This window comes from Coregonus clupeaformis, chromosome 37, assembly GCF_020615455.1.
Source record: "Coregonus clupeaformis isolate EN_2021a chromosome 37, ASM2061545v1, whole genome shotgun sequence".
NCBI lineage: Eukaryota > Metazoa > Chordata > Actinopteri > Salmoniformes > Salmonidae > Coregonus > Coregonus clupeaformis.
The window spans coordinates 20,957,531-20,979,622 of NC_059228.1; the positions used below are offsets into that span (position 1 = coordinate 20,957,531).

The window sequence follows — 22,092 nt, forward strand, 5'->3', positions numbered from 1 at the left end:
GTTCGTAACAGATTATAGTTTTGGGAACAGAAAACTGTATTGAGATCAAAGGTTTAATCAATTAGAAAATTAGCAGAATGTTGGCCAAAATCTATCTTGGTGCATCTTCTCCCACTGCCTGGCCACTGTGCTTCCTCTCACTACCATATTTGGTAGTGAGTGGAAACGCCAAGCGGACGCTTCAAATTTGTACATCCATTGAAATATCTGTCTCATTGTTTTGTGGTATGACAGCAATCTATGCTTTGGTTTAGTTTCCTTGGCACTGTTTCCAAATGCGAACATTTTGTTCAAATCATCTATAAGTGACTTTGTTGACTTTTGCTTCACAATCAATTTTAAATACTTTCGGATGATTTGGACATGACGTGAAAAATGCTAATATCGGTACCATGACTTGAATGGGATTTGTGCCACAAATGCTAAAACGTTAGCATTTGGAAACAGTGCCAGGGAAACTAAACCAAACCATGGATTGCTGTCATATCTTGTCCATAGACTACGTACAGGGTAAGGAATTCAATGTGTCATTTTTTTATTTGGTTGAACTATCCCTTTAATCGAGCATCTGACACTATTACTAGATTTTAGTTCTGGGTGTCCAAGATTAGTACACTGCAAATACGATAAAAGTCTACCATCATCTGTACTTGATGGTCAACCAAATAGCCTATCATATTTATTAATGCATCATCAACCTACTGAGAAGATGCTTTTCCACACAATTAGATACAATGATATTCTCATTGATCTTTCCTAACTGAGCTGGCCTACTAAATTAGATCTCTACATTTGTAAGCATCAATCAAATAAGGCACCTGTGTAGTATTCTAAAACGATGTCCGGTTGTTGTCTAGCAGTAATTCTGATATCGTTGCACTGGTTTGAGTAGTGTTCTGTCTTGAACCACCAGATGGCTCTAATGTTCTTGACTGCGTGACTACTGAACTGTGTATTATCCAGTGAAAAAACAGACATCTTAAATAAAAGTACATAAGCTTAATGTGGGGGGGAATTGTTTTAAGATTGTCATACTGTGGATCATTTAGCTATTTGATTTGGAATTTTAGGACCCCTTTAGGTATAAAAAAAAAACATGTCAGAAAATTATTTGATAAAATATTGAATTTGGCCTTTACTATTATAGCCCAGAGAAACGTACTTAATAACACATTCATAAATGGCAAACAATACACCAAATAAATACATAATAAGAAACAAGGTTTTGAAGTGTTTGTCCTATATCTAGGAGATATAACAAAGCTCAGGAAATATATATATATATATATTTATACACATATTTAACCCCCTTTTTTTTGTTGGCATAAAACTACCTAAAATACTTCCATAATTTTTTTAAACCAGTACCAGGTTACCTTCAGACAAGTCCGGTGACACATTAGTTTGTAGCCCAAATGGACTGTGGGGCTTATGGAAGTCATGAATCAAAACAGAGAAGACCATCGTGTTCGTGAGAGTCTCATCTTTCCATAGAGTGGCCATGTTAGTTTGGACGTTACAGACGTTTTCGCGAGAAGACCGATTTTCAGGATGTCTCCTGGTCTGACAAACAGTGCTGTAGCTCTGCAACTTTCCACCGCAGATAGGGAAGGACGACATAGGCGGATGGGCTGGATTGAGACGCAGCCCATGCAAATTTTTTAAATATCTCTATCTCTATCGAAATATGATGGTGATTTTTTTTATCATGTTACTTAAATTGAAGCACGGGTGCATCAATATTAATAAGGGGAAAGTAATCCAAAAGTAACTGAAAGTAATCAGATTATGTTACTGAGTTTGGGTAATCCAAAAGTTACGTTACTGATGACAATTTTGGACAGGCAACAAGTAATTGTAACGGATTACATTTATAAAGGCGGCAGGTAGCTTAGTGGTTAAGAGCGTTGTGCCAGTAACCGAAAGGTCGCTGGTTCTCAGGTCCCTGAGCCGACTAGGTGAAAAATCTGTCGATGTGCCCTTGAGCAAGGCACTTAACCCTAATTGCTCCTGTAAGTCGCTCTGGATAAGAGCGTCTGCTAAATGACTAAAATGTAAATGTAAATGTAAAGTAACCTACCCAACCTTGCTCTTGATGTAGCACATGGGGATGTGTGAAACTCACTCACAGGTATATCTCACTGGTCATCCCCAAAGCCAAAACCTCCTTTGGCCGCCATTCCTTCCAGTTCCCTGCTGCCAATGACTGGAACGAACTGCAAAAATCTCTGAAGCTGGAGACTCTTATCTCCCTCACTAACTTTAAGCGTCAGTTGTCAGAGCAGCTTACCTATCACTTCACCTGTACACAGCCATTCTGAAATTAGCCCACCCAACTACCTCATCCCCATATTGTTATTTATTTTGCTAATTTGCACGCCAGTATCTCTATTTGCACAGAATCTTTTGCACATCTATCATTCCAGTGTTAATACGAAATTGTAACTATTTTGCACTATGGCCTATTTATTGCCTTACCTCCATAACTTACTACATTCGCACACACTGTATATATATATTTTCTGTTTTATTTTTGACTTTATGTTTTGTTTACCACATATGTAACTCTGTGTTGTTGTTTTTATCGAACTGCTTTGCTTTATCTTGGCCAGGTCGCAGTTGTAAATGAGAACTTGTTCTCAACTGGCTTACCTGGTTAAATAAGGGTATAATCAAAATAAAAGAAATAAAAAACTCACTCCTCAACCTGAAGTGTCACCGAATAGCTAGCTTTTTGGTGGCGCCGACTGGTAAGATGCTTTGGGAGGGTGATCACGTGTGCTAGCAAGGCAGAGGTCCTGGGTTCGAGCCTCGGTGTGAGCCTCATCAGGAGGAAGCGGTACTCAGTAAGCAAGCAGCGTGATGTCTGTTACATTGGCACGTGGGAAAGAAGAAGGCAGGGTAGGTGACACATGTTAAACTCGCAGGGTTTTCTCACGGGATGGGCTCCAGTTCTTAGAAGGTATCTAGGGGGCTCTTGGTTGACCAGGCCTGACTCTGTAGTGAATTCTACTGAAGAGGCGTTCAAAAAAGGGAGATCCCCGGTGACATGCAGTCAATACTGCATAGAGGCAGTGCTTGACTTGGGCAGGAGCCCACCGGAACTGAATACCGGCACCTCGAATAGATATGGAATTATGGGAGAGGGAGAAACGGATAGAGAACTATTCTGCTTGATAAAGAGAGACTGGCCCCTTGATATGATTGTAGACAAAAACTGTTGGTGGTAGATTGCCAGGTCTAGATATTCTGGGTTAACTGCATGTATTAAGATTAACATTTATAGTAAATTGCCATCCTGAGAGGACATGTACCATAAACATTTTCTATGGAAAAGTAGCAGTTGATTTTACATGCCAACTAATTTATGATACTCAGCCAAATGGATTGAGAGTCTTCAGGGAGCAAGAGTAGGTGCCAACAAAAAAGCAGCTTCAGATATTTCTGTTTTATCAAAATAAATGATGAGCATAAATGTTAAGCCTTTGAAAAAATTTGTTAAAATATTAAAACTGATTGGATGTAAGGTGAGGTTGAGGGGAAATATGAAAGTGAGATTGAGGAACCGGGTTTGGGTTGGGATGAGAGTGACAAATGAGTCTTGAAGCTAATTTCTTTGCAAATCCTTTGCGGTCTGACAGTGGTGTGCCTCCCAGCCAAAGATGCTGCAGCAAAGGAGGTTGTTCGCCATTTCTGGATATTCACGACTGAGTACAATGCATTTATTTTACCAAAGCAGCAAACAGGACTGAAGACAAAAAAGAGTTCGGACACAGTGTCACCTAAACCTGAAAGCTATGCATACTGTGCATGCATAATGAAGTGAAGGAAGATGTATTGTAGGCTACAGATGAGAATATCATTATTAGCTCATCTTTATGCCAATGGCCATCTAATTAACAACCTAAATGCTAATCAGATATCTCTGGGCTATGTCAATTTGATTAACATTCTAGCAAGGTATGCTAAAAAATACTAATTATAATGACTATTGAATATGCAAAATGTCAGAGTGTGTACAGAAATATAAGCAATACATAAAGATTACAGGGATACATTTATTTATAGGTTTTGGTGAGTACTCATTACACCATTAAATGTAATTTACTAAATGTGTATTCCCAATTCATCGTCATCATCATCATCATCATCAGTTGTATGCCTGTTTCGCTGCTCAGCTCACCAAAATTTGTTTCAAGAAATTTGTGACCACCATTACTCTTTTATAACAACAACATATTGCTACTTCAAGCTGATGGTCCCCTGTAAATTTGCCAGATAAGGGTTTGGATTCCTTGCACGTGATTGGTCATGGATCGATGCACGTTCACGTTATTCTGTGGGTGCCGCGCGCCAGTGCTTTCACCATCATTTTGGAGAGGAGGGAAGCGGTAACAACCAAGTCTGCATCGAATGCCTGCCTCTTCCAATTGCCAATGAATTATCTTCGAATTCCTATGTCTGCCAGTTGACATAGCCTAGCCTACCGCACGCACTGCACACCAGTTCTGCAAAGAAACAGGATATTCGCAGGCTGTGCGTTTTTTCAGGTAAATCATCAAAGAACGATTGCTTATTTACATATTTTCCTTTTATTCACGATATATCGAGACAAGTGATCAAGGGAGCGGGGCTTTTTGCTGTAGCTGTCCATGGTGCTGAAATTATAGGGGTCTTGGCTTGATGGAGACACTTCATTGACTATTAGCTATGTGATGATGGGAGCTAATGGAAGACTATGGTATTTACATATGCTATGTGTTTTGGAAGAATCTTTGAAAGGATGCGGTGGGTGTCGTTTGGGGCGAAGATAAGATACTGAACCTCGGATGCACACAGAATTGCCCTCGAACATTTCTCAGTTAAACGGTCTTTTATATACTTTGTATTTACGTTTTATATTTCAATGGCACTAAATGAAATGTATTTTACACATTGTTCTTTACTTTCCTTTGAGAAACAACCCGAGCCTATTTCGTTAAATCCTCTGCATCCACTGTTTTCGATTTAGAGCTTGGGTGCACGTTATCTTGCCACCGTGCTGCCTTCTCGGATCTCAGGGGCTATTGAATTCTCCAATGTCAATAAGCACGATAGCAGTCAACTTACATAATGATAATTAATACAGAAATCAATAAGGTCTTTGTATAAGCTTTCATTAAATCTCGATATTATGCATTTGTTAAACAGGTGGAATACCGAAGGAATGTATATAATGGTAGAATATGAAATGATAATGATGATGATAATGATGATGATGATGATGATGATCACATCACTGTAATTGCTACTATTTGTACTGAAATTAACCAGCCAAAACATCTAGTTAATACATCAATTAGTTGATCACATTAACATTTCTACCATGTTAGCCTATGATTGGAAACAGACTCACTCACATCTGATAGGCCATTTTGATGCACTCAAAGTATTCTTCTATTTTGTATGTAGCTCAAAGGTAAGGGACATTTTGTTCCTGTAGGATTCTTCTATAATGTTTCCATGCCATAATGTTCTCCACTGTCCTATCTCTCTGCTTCAGCACCTGATCATTACTGAGGCTGTTCACCCTACTGAATCATGGCACAGACCAACAGTGTGGGGCAGGGGAGTAATGGAGTAGCCGATGAATCACCCAACATGATTGTATACAGAAAGGTAAGGTGTGCAGAACAGTGCTCAAACTGGGTGAAAACCCATTCAACCTCAGTGCACTTTTTTGTGCTGCACTGTAGTAGCGATAAGACACTGAATAGGCTGATACAAACTCAATGCTGAAGGACACACATGTAGAACTAGAAGGCGTTGACTCTACTGGAATTCATGTCCTTGATTTGGTTTTGTAGCGTTAGCTAGTTACAGGTATGTGTGCTTCAAATGAGGGGTGTCACCATGTGCACTGATGCAAATGACTGTACATAAATGCAAACATGCATATAGGCACTTGTGCTTGCATGCAAACACACTCAGGTCACATGGTCTGGTTTGTTCCAGAGTCTCTGGTTGTGTATGTATGACATTCAGCCATTTTAACCAGTGAATTAAATATTTTTGAGCAAAAGGAAGGAAAAGGCATTAGAATGTCCAGTATGTTGTCAATGCAGTATTTCTTCAGATTCAGCTGTGAAATATATCTAGTCCATCAGTGCAACTCCCCCCTGAGAAAGAGAAATGTATTGATATTCTGTGGAGATATCTTATTAATATATTTTTACCTCAAGCTTCAAAATAGCTTGAAAAAATATAATGAAAAGTAGGGAGGATAACAAGATGAACTTTTTCTGTGTATTTTACTCAGTGAATGTGCATGTGCATGTGATTTTGCATGATTTTGCATTTTTCATAGCTGCAGAGTATATGAATAGTGGGGATTTGGACTTTGCTCATAATTTTGTTTTGTGTATGGAAGAGATTATTTATTGGTTTATTGGTTTATTTGGATCCCCATTAGCTTTTGCTGAAGCAACAGCTACACTTCCTGGGGTCCACAAAAAACACAAAACATGACAAATAACAACACACTGATACACTGATAGACAAGGACAGTCACATACATTTAAAATACAACTACAGTGAGGGAAAAAAGTATTTGATCCCCTGCTGATTTTGTATGTTTGCCCACTGACAAAGACATGATCAGTCTATAATTTTAATGGTAGGTTTATTTGAACATTGAGAGACAGAATTACAACAACAAAAATCCAGAAAAACGCATGTCAAAAATGTTATGAATTGATTTGCATTTTAATGAGGGAAATAAGTATTTGACCCCTCTGCAAAACATGACTTAGTACTTGATGGCAAAACCCTTGTTGGCAATCACAGAGGTCAGACGTTTCTTGTAGTTGGCCACCAGGTTTGCACACATCTCAGGAGGGATTTTGTCCCACTCCTCTTTGCAGATCTTCTCCAAGTCATTAAGGTTTCGAGGCTGACGTTTGGCAACTCGAACCTTCAGCTCCCTCCACAGATTTTCTATGGGATTAAGGTCTGGAGACTGGCTAGGCCACTCCAGGACCTTAATGTGCTTCTTCTTGAGCCACTCCTTTGTTGCCTTGGCCGTGTGTTTTGGGTCATTGTCATGCTGGAATACCCATCCACGACCATTTTCAATGCCCTGGCTGAGGGAAGGAGGTTCTCACCCAAGATTTGACGGTACATGGCCCCGTCCATCATCCCATTGATGCGGTGAAGTTGTCCTGTCCCCTTAGCAGAACCCCCCCCCCCCCAAAGAATAATGTTTCCACCTCCATGTTTGATGGTGGGGATGGTGTTCTTGGGGTCATAGGCAGCATTCCTCCTCCTCCAAACACGGCGAGTTGAGTTGATGCCAAAGAGCTCGATTTTGGTCTCATCTGACCACAACACTTTCACCCAGTTCTCCTCTGAATCATTCAGATGTTCATTGACAAACTTCAGACGGGCCTGTATATGTGCTTTCTTGAGCAGGGGGACCTTGCAGGCGCTGCAGGATTTCAGTCCTTCACGGCGTAGTGTGTTACCAATTGTTTTCTTGGTGACTATGGTCCCAGCTGCCTTGAGATCATTGACAAGATCCTCCCGTGTAGTTCTGGGCTGATTCCTCACCATTCTCATGATCATTGCAACTCCACGAGGTGAGATCTTGCATGGAGCCCCAGGTCGAGGGAGATTGACAGTTATTTTGTGTTTCTTCCATTTGCGAATAACCGCACCAACTGTTGTCACCTTCTCACCAAGCTGCTTGGCGATGGTCTTGTAGCCCATTCCAGCCTTGTGTAGGTCTTCAATCTTGTCCCTGACATCCTTGGAGAGCTCTTTGGTGTTGGCCATGGTGAAGAGTTGAGAATCTGATTGATTGATTGCTTCTGTGGACAGGTGTCTTTTATACAGGTAACAAACTGAGATTAGGAGCACTCCCTTTAAGAGTGTGCTCCTAATCTCAGCTCATTACCTGTATAAAAGACACCTGGGAGCCATACATCTTTCTGATTGAGAGGGGGTCAAATACTTATTTCCCTCATTAAAATGCAAATCAATTCATAACATTTTTGACATGCGTTTTTCTGGATTTTGTTGTTGTTATTCTGTCTCTCACTGTTCAAATAAACCTGCCATTAAAATTATAGACTGATCATTTCTTTGTCAGTGGGCAAACGTACAAAATCAGCAGGGGATCAAATACTTTTTTCCCTCACTGTATATACAAACAATACAATAGAAAAATTGTGTGTTAGAGTGTGTATGGTGTGTGTGCGTTTGTTTGTTTGTGTGTGTCCCCTCATAGTCCCTGCCGTTCCATGCGATGTTGTTTAATCCGTTTTTTAAAGGTAATTTCGCTGTTTGTTTGAATAATTGGAAATGGAAGGGAGTTCACTGCAATCATGGCTCTGTATAATACTGTGCGTTGCCATGAATTCATTTTGGACTTGGGGACTGTGAAGTGACCCCTGGTGGCATGTCTTGTGGGGTATGGGTGTCTTAACTGAATGTTATTCGATTATGCAGACAATTTGGAATTTTCATCACAGTAATATTTATCATAAAAAATAGAAGAGAAGCAGTTAATCTCTCATCAACCCTCAACCCGGAAAGACTGGCATGCATGTTGTTGATGTTATTTGCAATTGACAAAAGCCAATTTACTAATTGTACAGTAAAACTTACTTATGTTTATTGTTTTCTGTTAATACTATTTGCCCGGTTAATTTCAGAACATAAGTGAAGAGGCAGTAGCTGGGGTTTTGTTTTTCTACATTATTGTCTGACAAATCTTTTAGCAGAGAGGTCAGATTGCTTTGCTTACATTGCTCTGTACATTCATTGCTGAGGTTAAATGTGAAAAATGTGGGCTCAATTCAATGTAATACATATTATGGTACACTGTAGCTCTTTTTCCATGGTCAAATGAAATCACAGTGTTGTTAGGGAACTGTAAAAATCGACTTCTACTACAGGTACTCTCCATAGGTAGATGTTGGACACAAAATGAGGTGTAAAAATGACCGAGAAGGGCTCAATTGAATTCTAAGGAATTCTGTAGGTAAACATATGACATATTTTGTGTGAAGACTCAGAGGAAACATGGTTCCCTACTATTTCAATTAACTCTCTGGTACATGTATCATTACAACATGAAGCTGATCCTTAGAGACAGCCTAACAGTCACAAACTTCTGGGTCTGTGAATTCAATCACGTGCCAGGTGTTTGTATGTTACCACATAATCAGAGCAGGAAAGGCTCTGTCTCACAATGTCAAATCCATCAATGAAGTGATCATTTTCCCATCACATACCCTTGTGGTCTGTTCTCTATCAGGGTTTATTTTTCATTTCATTTCCTTCACCCATCAGTGAATTGCCACATTTCCTCTGCAACATCTATTTTTTTCTATTATAAAGCAAGGAGAACGTGGGGAAGCTATTCCATGTATTGTCTGTCTTTCAAAGCTGTGGGATGTTGTGCTATATTTACAGTCCTTGTAGAGAGATTTGGTGGAAGTTTCTCCTTTCATGCTGTAGCTACATGTGAAAAACAAAGGTACAGTACTTAATGTCCTCCTTATACTGCAGCCTCCTACTCCACTGGAAGAGAATGGCATTCAAAGTTTAACTGTTTGAAAACGGGCAAACACTAAGAGTAGGAGGGTTGGGTGGGTATATTTGAACGGATTTGTTATTCCTCGTTTGGTTGGGAGCGGAATTGTGTTACTTATTCGATTAAACAAAGGAAGCGGTTTGGAGAAACGGTATCAAAGACTCCCGGACTTCCTATTGATTTGTGGTCTTTTTGGCTACTTAATTACAGACCTGATGTCGCTTCCGTCCTTCCGCTATTGATCTCTTGAACTTTCATTTTCATCAGGGTAAAAAATTGGTATGGTAATGGGAATAAATGAGCACCAGCATATGTCAAATACATTTCTAAGCAACCTCCTTTCACAAGGCTTAGATATCATTCATAATGTATTATCAGATCTATTTCTCAGCTGTTCTATGACTGTGATCTTCCCTGATCTCATCTACTCTTCCATTCGGTCACTTCTTGACCACATGTAGCTGCTGAACTACTGGATGACTCACTTACACTTCTGAACAAGATGGTCAATGCAGAGACTTTTCTAAGTGGCCTAAAGGCACAGACACACTGGTAGCGTTAGTCGGCCGAGAGTACATAGCACATGATTTCCCAAACTAGGGGTCGCCTGATTTGAAAATGGGGTCAAGAGACAAAATTTGCACTTGGTTCATAGAACCTGGGTTACGTCCGTTGTGCTGACATTCAGATAATGTTTGTATCAGGGTGCACAAAACATTATTTTGATGTTGCAAGAATGTTGACAAAGCAGCCTTTCTGAGTTCTTTAATGGTTCCCAGAACATGTAATTAGGTTGTGGGAACAGTGTGGGTACATTACAAAACACAAAATATGCTCAGTTGTGATGACATTCATACAACGTTTAAGTTAGGTTGCACAGGGCATTCCCTTAATGTTTTACGATGTTCATAGCATATTTGTTTTAGGTTTAACATAATATTCCATTAATGTTCACACAATATACAGCTTACCTTGTCTTGGAGGTCCTCAGATCATTTCAAGAACATTTAGAAAATGTTATATTTAAGTTTTACCTAATATTACCACAACATTTTCAGCATGCAAATGAAAGCATAAGAAATCAGATTGGAATACATCCCCATTTTGTTTCTCTCCAGATTTAATGGCAATTCGCATTTGAGGACTTTATTGTAGGTGATATAGAGACACATGGCATTTACATTTTATTCATAGGACATTTGAATAGCATTTAATCATGCAAGCACATCCATATGTTTTACACTTCATATGTTGACACTTCATATGTTGACAATCTGCACATGTGAGGTTTAAACTTGCAAACCCCACATGTGATGAAGAAAGAAAATCATAAAATGCAGTGTTACAAGTACACAGCATATGAAGAGGATGGGAACATTTTAATAACTGTTCTTTGTCCTGATTGACCATATTTGACCCCCCAAAAAAACACAAGGCCACAGCTATCCTCTGGTGGTGCAGAGGGTTAATGATCAGGCTAGGGAACCAAACATTGAAGGTTCAAACCCCACATGTGCAGATTGTCAACATATGTAGTGTAAAAAATATGGTTGTGTTTGTATGATTAAAGGCTGTTCAAATGTCCTGTGAATGAAATAAAAATGCCATGTGTCTTTATATCACCTTCAAATGTGAATTGCCATTACATCTGGAGAGAAAGATAATGTTATGTATTCCAATCTGCTTTAAGGAGCTACAAATTTGCATTTTGAGAATGTTGTGGTAATATTGGGTCAAACTTAAATTTAACATTTTCCAAATGTTCTTGAAATGTTCTGAGGACCTCAAAGACAAGGTCAAATGTATATTGTATGAACATCAATGGAATATTATGTTAAACCTAAAACAAATATGCTATGAATGTCATAAAAATTGACTTATTTCATTCTTACAACATTAAGTGAATGTCCTGTGCAACCTAACTTAAACATTGCATGAAAGTCATCACAACTGAACATATTTTGTGTTTTGGGAACCTATCTCTTGTAATGTACCCACACTGTTCCCACAACCTAATTACATTTTCTGCAAACCTTTAAAGAACTCAGAAAGACTGTTCTGTCAACATTCTTGCAACATCAAAGGAATGTTTTGTGCACCGTGATACAAACATTATCTGAATGTCAGCACAACTGGACAGTTTTAGTGTTTTGAGAACCTATCTCTTGTCATATCCCCACAATGTTCCCACAACCTAAATAAATATTTTAGGAACTTTTCAAGAACATAAAACAATTGTTCTGGGAATGTTCTTGCAACACCAGGCAAATCGTTTTTGCAACCTAATTGAAACATTGTAGGCTAGCAATCAGCACAAATGGACAGTTTTCGTGTTTTGGGAACACATCTCTTGTCATGTCCACACAAGGTTCCCACAACCTAATGAAACATTCTGGGAACCTTTAAAGAGCCGATTAAATGTGTTCTGGGAACGTTCATGTAACATCAGGTGAATGTTTTTTGCACCCTAAAAGAAACATTGTATAATCATCTGCACAACTGGACAGTTTTTGTGTTTTGGGAACATATATTTTGTGGTGTCCCCACATTGTTCCCACCAGACTCTTCCCACAACCTAATGAAACATTCTGGGAACCAATTAAATGTGTTCTAGAACCGTTCTTGCAACATTAGACAAATGTTTTATACAAACATTCTATAATCATTACCAAGACTGGACAGTTTGTGTTATGAGAACAATGTTCTGAGAACTGTTACATTCCCCAGCAAGAAAACTAGAAATTGTCGCTCAAACAGAAAGGGGAACTAACAAACAGTCACTGACAACAACCAAAATGAAACAGGTGGGGTTTTAGGAGGGGTTCTGAAATACACTCATGGGGGTGTCCACTGAAAGTTGCATCAGATAAAGGATTGTCTTTCTAAAAATCAAATAGGGAGCGCCAACTAAAGGTGTTAACCTTCCACATCTATCAAGACAACTGGAGCACTGGGCCAGCCACTCTTAAATAGCACCTTGGCCAGCACAGGTGAAACACCTTCCCACTAATGAGACGGCAACCAGCACAGGTGTAGCACATACTGACTAACGAGGTGACACAATTCGGTCCGCCCTACGTGTTAAAGTCCAACCTCAAAACATTAATGGAAAAACCAAAACCTGTAACAGAACCTTCACAGAACCAATTTGGGTTTGCTGGGTATTTTCTTTATTCATTAGGTAATCAATTTAGGTAATCAATTTCTTGCCATTTCTAAGTTGTTTGAAGTCCCTTTTCCAAAATCAATTGTACGTCATCATCATCAAATTAATTTCCAGTTTCATGAGATATTGGTCTCTGCTCACTATTTTAAGGCATCCAATAAATATACACTTTTTGTAATGTTGCCAGGGAGAGTTTTACTGCTGATAGTGGATGGAGGTTTTACAGGGACTCCATTGGGACTAACACTCCATATCCTCTCTCAGCTCTTGTCGTTTACTTCTAATGAAAATGGATGGAAGAGGGGTAGAAGTGTTGACCTGATTACTGTGGAGCTGTGAGCCGCTTTTTCTCCACACATATTAATAGCATGCGCTGTGATTACCTGATTTATTCACAACACTCTTGGGTGACACTTAAGTTATAGCTGCCTAGAGCAGCTCACTGGGTAAAAGCAAACGATCAAATACGAATAGAAGATACAGTATACAGCATCTCCTTTATAATGCTGGGCAGATGCACATACTTCAATTCGTGGTGTTTCCAGGCATAGCCCAATCATTGCCTATCCCTGTGATGTATTCTTCCCAGTCACGTACAGTATAAAGCATCTGTCTATATCGCGGATGTGAATGTGGTGCTCTGAGCTTGGTCATATGTGCTATAATGAATAGTGTTCTGCTGTGTTCTGTATGTGGGCCAAAAACAGCCCCGGTGAGGCGCTCATAGTCACACAGAGGAGAGAACAACATCCTCCGCCAGTAGGTGTGTGTGTGTGTGTGTGTGTGTGTGCGCGTGTGTGTGTCTACTTAGGATGCTTATAGGTGCTTAGATTGATCTGAAACATCACAGAGCTGTCATGGAATACAATGGGTGTCTATCACCAAAATGGCTTTGGAAAGGATGAACATTAGATGAAAGGTTGGGGCTCTTTGATAACATTTGAAATACCTTTGATACTATTGGTCATGGATATCCATTCTTTTAACCTGTATGACAATTTTTTTAGTACCCACTTGATCACTTTGTAAACCCGTCCATGCCAGGATTTTAGGTGAGCTTTTATAGCTCAATATAATGGCTGGTGAAACCTCTGGATGTTTAGTGACCAGGTATTAAAACTTTGTGTATTTACGTCATAGTATTTGTTAAATTGTCTTTCTCAAATGGTTTCCAAAGGTCTGCTTCAGCTGCGTGAGTGACTGTTTGAGGGTGTGAGAGCCTGTGTTTCTTTTGATTTGCATTTCTTCTGTCTCTTTAGCCAGAAACCCGAATCTGCAGAAAAGGCATGGTCTTTCAAGCTGCCTGATCTTGTGTTGTGTGTATGGCAGTTCAGGCTTTTGTTTTTCATGTCTTGGCAGCCAGTGAGTGGGAATGGCGAGCTCTTCTCTCCGCTCTCTATAGTGTGTATGGCCATTAATCAAACGGCTGAGCACGTTATTGTATGATTCCGTTATTGTTATTCTTACTTAATATTGGTCTCATTTATATTATTGTGTTTACAAACAATATACAGCATGTGTGAATTAATTGTACAATTGATTATTGATTTGTTGATTGATGAGAGTATAGTGTACGTGCAGGTCATATGTAGGAACAAGCCTATAGTTTTGCCTCTGCCATGGTAACACAGCTGTGTAAAACGAATCCTGTCTACTGATATTACAGTGAATCATCAGCTGGGTATCAGGTCTATTCAGACCCTTGCAGTAGTACATCATATGAAACGGAGTGAAGAGCTGTGAAGTGCCAAGCTCCCCCAAGCAGCATTCAAATTCATTCAGTGAGAGGCTCATTAATTGGCAGATCCGAGGAATCTTTGTGTGAAGCCCTTTGTGTGCTATGTAGGCCAGCGGAAATGACTACTGCCCACATGAAAAAATACTATAGTATACTATGGTTAAATACTATAGTATTCACTGTATTGTTTTTGCGGACTTAACTGTAGTATTCAATGTAATGTTTTTGCGGACTAAAGTCAGCAAAAACACTTCAGTGAATACTGTACTATTAACTGTAGTGTTGCGGACATGACTGTACTATACTGTATTATTTACAGTTTACTATAGTATATATAAAAAACAGAGTATATACTATAGTAAGTACTGTAGTGTTTTTGCGGACATTACTGTAGTATTTACTATAGCATTTTTGTTTCATTACCTTTGACATAGCAATGGAGGCTTTGTCCTTGAGGAAACCTACCGGACACATGACCGAGGTATACTACAGTGTGTAGTATAATATTCTACAGTATACTACAGTTTACTACTGAATTCTATAGTAAGAACTGTAGTATTTTATAGTAAACTGTAGTATGTTTTCATGTGGGTGTGTATGAAAACATACAACCTCTAGTTCAATAGGGATGAAAATATCATTCACAAGGAAATTGTGGGTTTGATGTTGGATTGCTGGATTGCGTAGGCATTTCTGTCTTGGTGTTTTCCACTATTGCACATAAGACAAGGACTCATACAGATGTAGGATCTTAATTTGATCACCCTGTTGCAGGAGAACTTTCCTGCAATGTCTGGCCTTCCTGTGTATCTCAGGTTGACTCTGTGTCTTCCTGTTGGACGTTGCTAACAGGCTTCTCCATCCTCTTGTTAAGCCTCTACAGAGGCCCCAGACTTTACAAAGCCTATACAGATGTAGGATCTTAATATGATCACCCTGTTGAAGGATAACTTTCTAAACATCAAAGTGTATTTGAGGTTTAAAAGGCTTCTGATGTTTGTAATTTCCACTTTGAAATTTCAGACTTGATTTTCCCTTACGAAAAATTTATCAACCCCTACAAAAATGTCCATTAATTATAATCCAAATAATAATTCACATATCCTGTTGCTGCAGGATTATTTTCATGTAGTAGCAAACTGGCTCAAATTAAGATGCTACATCTGTATGACATCAATCCCAGAAATAATAACTCCTGCTCTCTCTGAAAAGGGAACAGTTCGAGTATGTCTTTATGCTCTATGCCAAATGTTACTCCAAAAGCAGGACATTACAGACTACTATCAGTAGACTATGAAAGTATTGGTCAAATATGTATCATTATTCCTTGGCAGACTGTTGCATACTACTGATGCACCAAATACAGAATGGCCTGTAAATCTAGATTACTTCCCTTGCTGGCATGGTATGGCAGTGGGAGTGTCCACACATTTGGCTATCTCACCTCTCTCTCCTGTGGAAAGCCTAACCGTCGTTGGCTAGCACGATAGTCATACTAAACTGTATTTTCTTCTGTATTACACAAGGGGCTGAGGACGTCTAAGTATTAAAGGGATAGCTGACTCAGGGTGTTGTAGGCCTTGTCTGTCTGTCTGTCTGTCTGATTCATTTAATTACAACTCTCCATCTAATGGGAGATTAGCAGGGTCTAGCCACACCACTGACAAGCTTAATGAGCTCGGAGATGGTCAGCTCTTAACGACTGCACAAAGGGAGGAAAGCTGACGGATTGGCTTAACTGTGTCTCTCTGCTTTCCCCTTAGATCTGTGTCAGTGTGTCATCATACATGTCCTGGTCCTTCTCTTTCTCATTTGGGTGGGTATCTTCTGTTGCTATGTTCTTCCTTTTATTTATTTAACTCACTCTCCTTTTTCTACTACCACCTCTTCTCTCTCTCTCTCTCTCTCTCTCTCTCTCTCTCTCTCTCTCTCTCTCCCTCTCTCCTCTCTCTCTCTCTCTCTCTCTCTCTCTCTCTCCTCTCTCTCTCTCTCTCTCTGTCTCTCTCTCTCTCTCTCTCTCTCTCTCTCTCTCTACTCTCTCTCGCACTCTCTCTACTCTCTCTCTTTCACTCTCTCTCTACTCTCTCTCTTTCACTCTCTCTCTACTCTCTACTCTCTCTCTTTCACTCTCTCTTTCACTCTCTCTCTCTACCGCCCCCCACCCCTCTCCTAACCCAGTGTGGAGTCCTGCCAGCAAACCATCCCTCTCTCTCTACTCTCTCTCTTTCACTCTCCCTCTCTCCTTTGAAGTCCAGAGAGAGAGAGAGAGACAAAGAGGGAGAGAGACAGAGAAATAGAAAGAGTGAGATAAAGAGAGAATGAGAGAGAGAATATATTGAGGTGCTGCATAGCGCAATTATTTTTCCTCCCAAATGAAATGTTGATTCACTCATGAGTCACAGCTTTTTTGGTAGGAGCACTCTAAATATGCATGTTATGTTGCAGTCACATCAAAGCTCTCTGTTATTCGAGGGGATTGTCTTGATTCTGTTCTATGATGATGTATTTTTTGAATAAGTCAGTCCTTCAACCAAATGAGGTTTGGAATAACTAACAGTCAAATTCAAATAAATACTGTATTGCATCATGCCTATGACAATTACATTACTAATTCACCATACATATTTCATTGCTTATTTGAGACCTCAATATGGAGTCACATTAGTCATGGACCAGTGGTCACAGCTCATCAAGTTGTCTCCACCTGCAACCCAGCTCACTGCTTCATGCCATTAGTTCAGCTTGTCAGCCACAGCCCTAGCTCACCTCACCAGTCTCCATCTTGGCTCTCTGTGCCTCTGCGTTGTCTCTGTTCACTCATAGAATGTCTTGCTGTAATAGTATTTGTGTGTTTTCCTGTCCGTATATGTACCATGATTTTGATATTGATAATGATGACAATACTACTACTACAAAAGCCAACTACTTTGACAAACTTTTATTTATATAGAGAGTTTCATTCTCCAGTCTATGTACTCATTTAATAAATTCATCATCCAGCGCTATAAAAAATTAAGCATTATAATTTGTATAAAAATTACTTTTCTTACTTTTCATTAATTTAACATGGTGCAATTAATTAAAGCCTCCCTAGTTAAATTAATTGGTAGTGTGCAACTCTGTCCAAATCCCTGGAAATTCTCCTGAAGCTAATGAGAGAGACTACATTCAGGATGGTTAAACAGTTGCAGAAATGCTACAGGATGTTTTCAAGACGTACCCGCCATAGGAAAACGCAAGTCATTCTTCCAGTGAAATGTCTTGTCATTATTTTTCTCACAGAGTGTTTCAGTCTCCCTGTCTTGGTTATCTACTAATTGGAAAGTGACATTCCCGTGGACAATACCAGTGTCTGGAAAAGTTGTGATTTTTCACTCTGCTCCACACTCCACTAGGGTTACTGATGGTTTCATTCCCATGACAACCAGCTCTCAGTCAAACCCTGTTATCTCCAACACTTCAACAGGGTGTCCAACAGATCCCTGGCTAACTGAGGGTGTGAGGAATGTGTCAGGGTTTGTGTGTGTGTGTGTGTGTGTTTGTGTGTGCTTGCCTGCGCCCAAAGGTGCATGCAATGATTTCCCAGTTCCCCACATAAACACTTAAAAAGAGCAATGTACCTACGGAAAGTGGAGAGTATGTAACCAAGCTGATGAACAACCAGTTAAACTGTTCTCCAAGAGAGAGGAGAAGAGAAAGACAGAACCCTGTCAGCAGTCCTTTAGTTTTTGACAAGGGGCCATGTCTTACTGAGCTGCCTTTTACAATGCCATATAAATCAGATGTACAATCCTCTGTCTGGGCTACCTGTGTCTCAGGTCGACTCTGTGTCTTCCTGTTGGATGTGGCAAACAGGCTTCTCCATCCTCTTGTTAAGCCTCTACAGAGGCCCCAGACTCTACAAAGCCAATACAGATGTAGGATCTTAATTATATCACCCTGTTGCAGGATAACTTTCTGAACGTCAAAGTGTATCTGAGGTTTAAAAAGGCTTGATTTTCCCTTACCAATTATTTTTCAAACTCTACAAAAATGTTGATTAATTATAATCCACATAATTCACATTTCCTGTTGCTGCAGGATTATTTTCCTGCTGTAGCAAACTGGCTCAAATTAAGATCCTACATCTGTATTCCCCCCTCTGTGTATTTCCCCCTGTGCCAGAGAGAACCGGTAGATAATGTATTATCCTCTCAGTACAGTGCCAGCGGTAGCTGATGGAAGCATGCAAAGACTTGCAGAGTAAAAACAAGGTTGATTCTTCAGCAGTGCATTAGGAGACTGTAAGATATTTTCTATGCCTTACTATACAGATGTAGGATCTTAATTTGAGGATCTTAATTAAGATACGGCATCTGTAGATTGATTTGGATTCTTTCAGCTATCTTGCTTCTCCTTTGTCCTTTCATGAGTGTGTTGAATGAATAACTGGAAGGATGTTACTAAAGCAACCTGCTCTCCAACAGACCATCACAAGCCCTCTAGCAAGTATGTGAATGTTCAATATAGATGTATCAATAGTGTGTACCAAAAAGCTTATGATCTCTATACAGTGACGCTTCACAGTTTTAGCATTATTTTGCCTGTCCCATCTGACTCTCAGTCCCTCTCTGCTCCAGAGACGTGGCCTGGATGTGGCCTGGAATGCCAGTCAGGATCCAGCTGCTTCCAACTCATTGGTATTCGGGAGACAGAGCGTTCCTGAGCGTCTGTTGCACGTGCAAAGGAGGGGCTTGGCTGGGCTAGCGATGCTCTTCTCTCTCTCTCTCTCTCTCTCTCTCTCTCTCTCTCTCTCTCTCTCTCTCTCTCTCTCTCTCTCTCTCTCGCTCTCTCTCTCTCTCTCTCTCTCGCTCCCTCTCTCTCTCTCTCTCTCTCTCTCTCTCTCTCTCTCTCTCTCTCTCTCTCTCTCTCTCACTCTCTCTCTCTCTCTCTCTCGCTCTCTCTCGCTCCCTCTCTCTCTCGCTCCTCTCTCTCTCTCTCTCTCTCTCTCTCTCTCTCTCTCTCTCTCTCTCTCTCTCTCTCTCTCTCTCTCTCTCTCTCTCTCTCATGTTACCAGGACCTAAAAATAGAAGCCATCCCCCTCTCCCTCCACTCCCAATGCATCTCTGTTTTCCTCCACTACCTCCCTCCTTCTCCATCTCCTTCTCCTTCTCCTTCTCCTTCTCCTTCTCCTTCTCCTTCTCCTTCCTTGTCTTTTTTTGTCCACAGATAAGACTCTTCAGACGCCGAGAGCTTGGGACTATAAGGTTATATCTTGCATTTATGTCAAAATTTAGTTATTGACATAGCCTTGTTCTTTTCAATGTTCTCTACCTATATACCCCAATTAATGTTGTTAAGTTAAAAAGAATACAAGATAAAAAATTGCTGACACCATTCAAATCAATGAGGGTTCAGAACTTTAAAGCCAATTATCTCAGAATCATCTTTTTGCAGATAGAACCTTATAGTCCCAAGCTCTAGATGTGTACCCAGACTATTTAGACTGTAGTTACGCACTTGCCCCAATTTGGGTGGGACAATACTCATTAAAACTCACTGCTGTGGTACATTTCCTTGTTTCACATGATAAGCAACTGTTAAAATGCATCAATCTCTGAATCTTTAAACTGGGTTGAAGTTTGATGAACTCCCCCCGCTGTGTCATAGCTCATCAGCAGATGCTAACCCCCAGGATGCACTGTGGTTGGTGTATATGGACGTAATGCCCCATGCTGCTACAGCACATCATTATAAAACTGCATTTGATGAATAGATTGTGCGCTCATAGAATACAAGATAGATGAACGTGTACAGTAGTAACAATAATATAAAATACATTTACAGGACAGGCCAGGGTTAACTGTATGTATTTGTTTTGTAAATACCCTTATAAACATGGTCATGGCCATGTCGTTTTTTTTTTTCTCTGATTTCTTAATCATCAGTATCTCCTGTGGCTGAATCGTCAACAGTGCAGCTCAGCAAGCTCAGTTAGACACTGCAGAAAATGATTATGCAGCTTTTATCTTTTACTTTATTTATTAATTTTCAGCAGGCTGTTTGAGTGATGAAACCACAGCAGGTGGGCAGCGTTATATATGCTCTCAGTGGAATTTGTTCCAGCACACGACCAACCTTGGCTTAGTCATTTCGCCCACCGTCCGCCCACTGAGAGACACATTGAGAGAGAGAGGCCTTGCCCCAGGATCTCTATCCCACTACCGGCCAGGGAGACAGCCATCCTAACAGCAGAAACAACAACAGAGAGACGAAACATTAGAAACCATAGACACATCAATAGACACCTTAGAGACAGCAAAGGAATAGACACAGATAGAACAACCGGGAACATAGAGATACAACAGAGACAGGATTGGATATACCGGTATAAACAGTGGTTGTAAAGGCAGACTTAGCAATAGAAACAGTTACAATGGCTGCAAAGCCAGCATTAGAAACATCCAAATGGATTATTGGGAGAGAAACTGAAACAGCAGTATCAGGGTCGTTCCACCAAATGAGGGCCTTTTGATATTTTAAGTAGAAATGAAGAGTTTCTTTCCAAAGCACTATATATCCATTTTCAGAAATGTTGGTCAATTAGCTTTTATTGTTTACAGAACTTATGAAAGAGATTGGTGTGATTTTTCACCATCTAATCATGGCATCGGGTTGTTCAGTGACAGACATGTATTTGTTTGAAATCTATCACTTGATGGTTTCATTTCAGAGAGACAAATAATCACGCTTTTTTTGCGAAACACTATATATCCGCTAAATAACTAAATTTTTCATAAAGAACTGTACAAATGATACATTTGTGACATAAATATTTAAAAACATGTTTAAAAAAAATTAATCAATAGAGTAATATGAGAACTGTATGTAAAACATTTTCATTTGACATTTTAGTCATTTACAGTTAGTGCATTGACCTTAAGATAGACAGCCACAAATAACAGTCAAATATACAGGATATGACCATTTCATTCTGGCTAAACAATGGATATATAGCGTTTTGCAAAAAAAATAAAAAAAATAATACACACCTAAAATCGATTAATAAAAAATCTGAGAACAGTAATATTTTACACACACACATGAAGGTACCCACCCATTAGCAATCATTTCTGGTGAAAAAACACAAATGTTGTTGGTGGATGTAGCGTTTTGGAAATAAACTCTTTAAATTATGCACCAATATTGAATTTTAAAAGCCTGTTATATTCAATTAAGTGCCCTTTAAAGGAAAGATTCTCCCATTTTGAATGTTGTATTGTATTTGTGCATCTCTGAGCGATGTTCTATCGATTCCCAGGGTCATTTCATGTTTTCATGTGTATCTGAGCTCTTGCCATTCAGGCAGGCAGACATACAGGGAGGTGTATTAGAATGGTGGGGGGAAAGAAACCAGCAAAGAAATGAGAAAGCGACCTGGCATAAAACTCCTGCCAGGAATATCTTGCCTGTTAATCAGAGAAAATGTCAAATGAGGATGAATGCTGCCATTTCTCCAGGTAGCAGGTCTACCTCGCATCCATGATTCACAGCTCAGCTTCCAATACAGGGATAGGGAATGGCAGGATTCTCCCTGTGGAGTGGTGAGGCGGAGAGAGAATTCAACATTCC

The 22,092-nt window shown here is 39.8% G+C and overlaps 1 pseudogene; it reads left to right on the plus strand.

The window, feature by feature from the left end:
• The first annotated feature begins 4,353 nt into the window (after nucleotides 1-4,353).
• LOC121553510 overlaps nucleotides 4,354-22,092 on the plus strand; it is a 52,409-nt pseudogene continuing 34,670 nt past the window's right edge.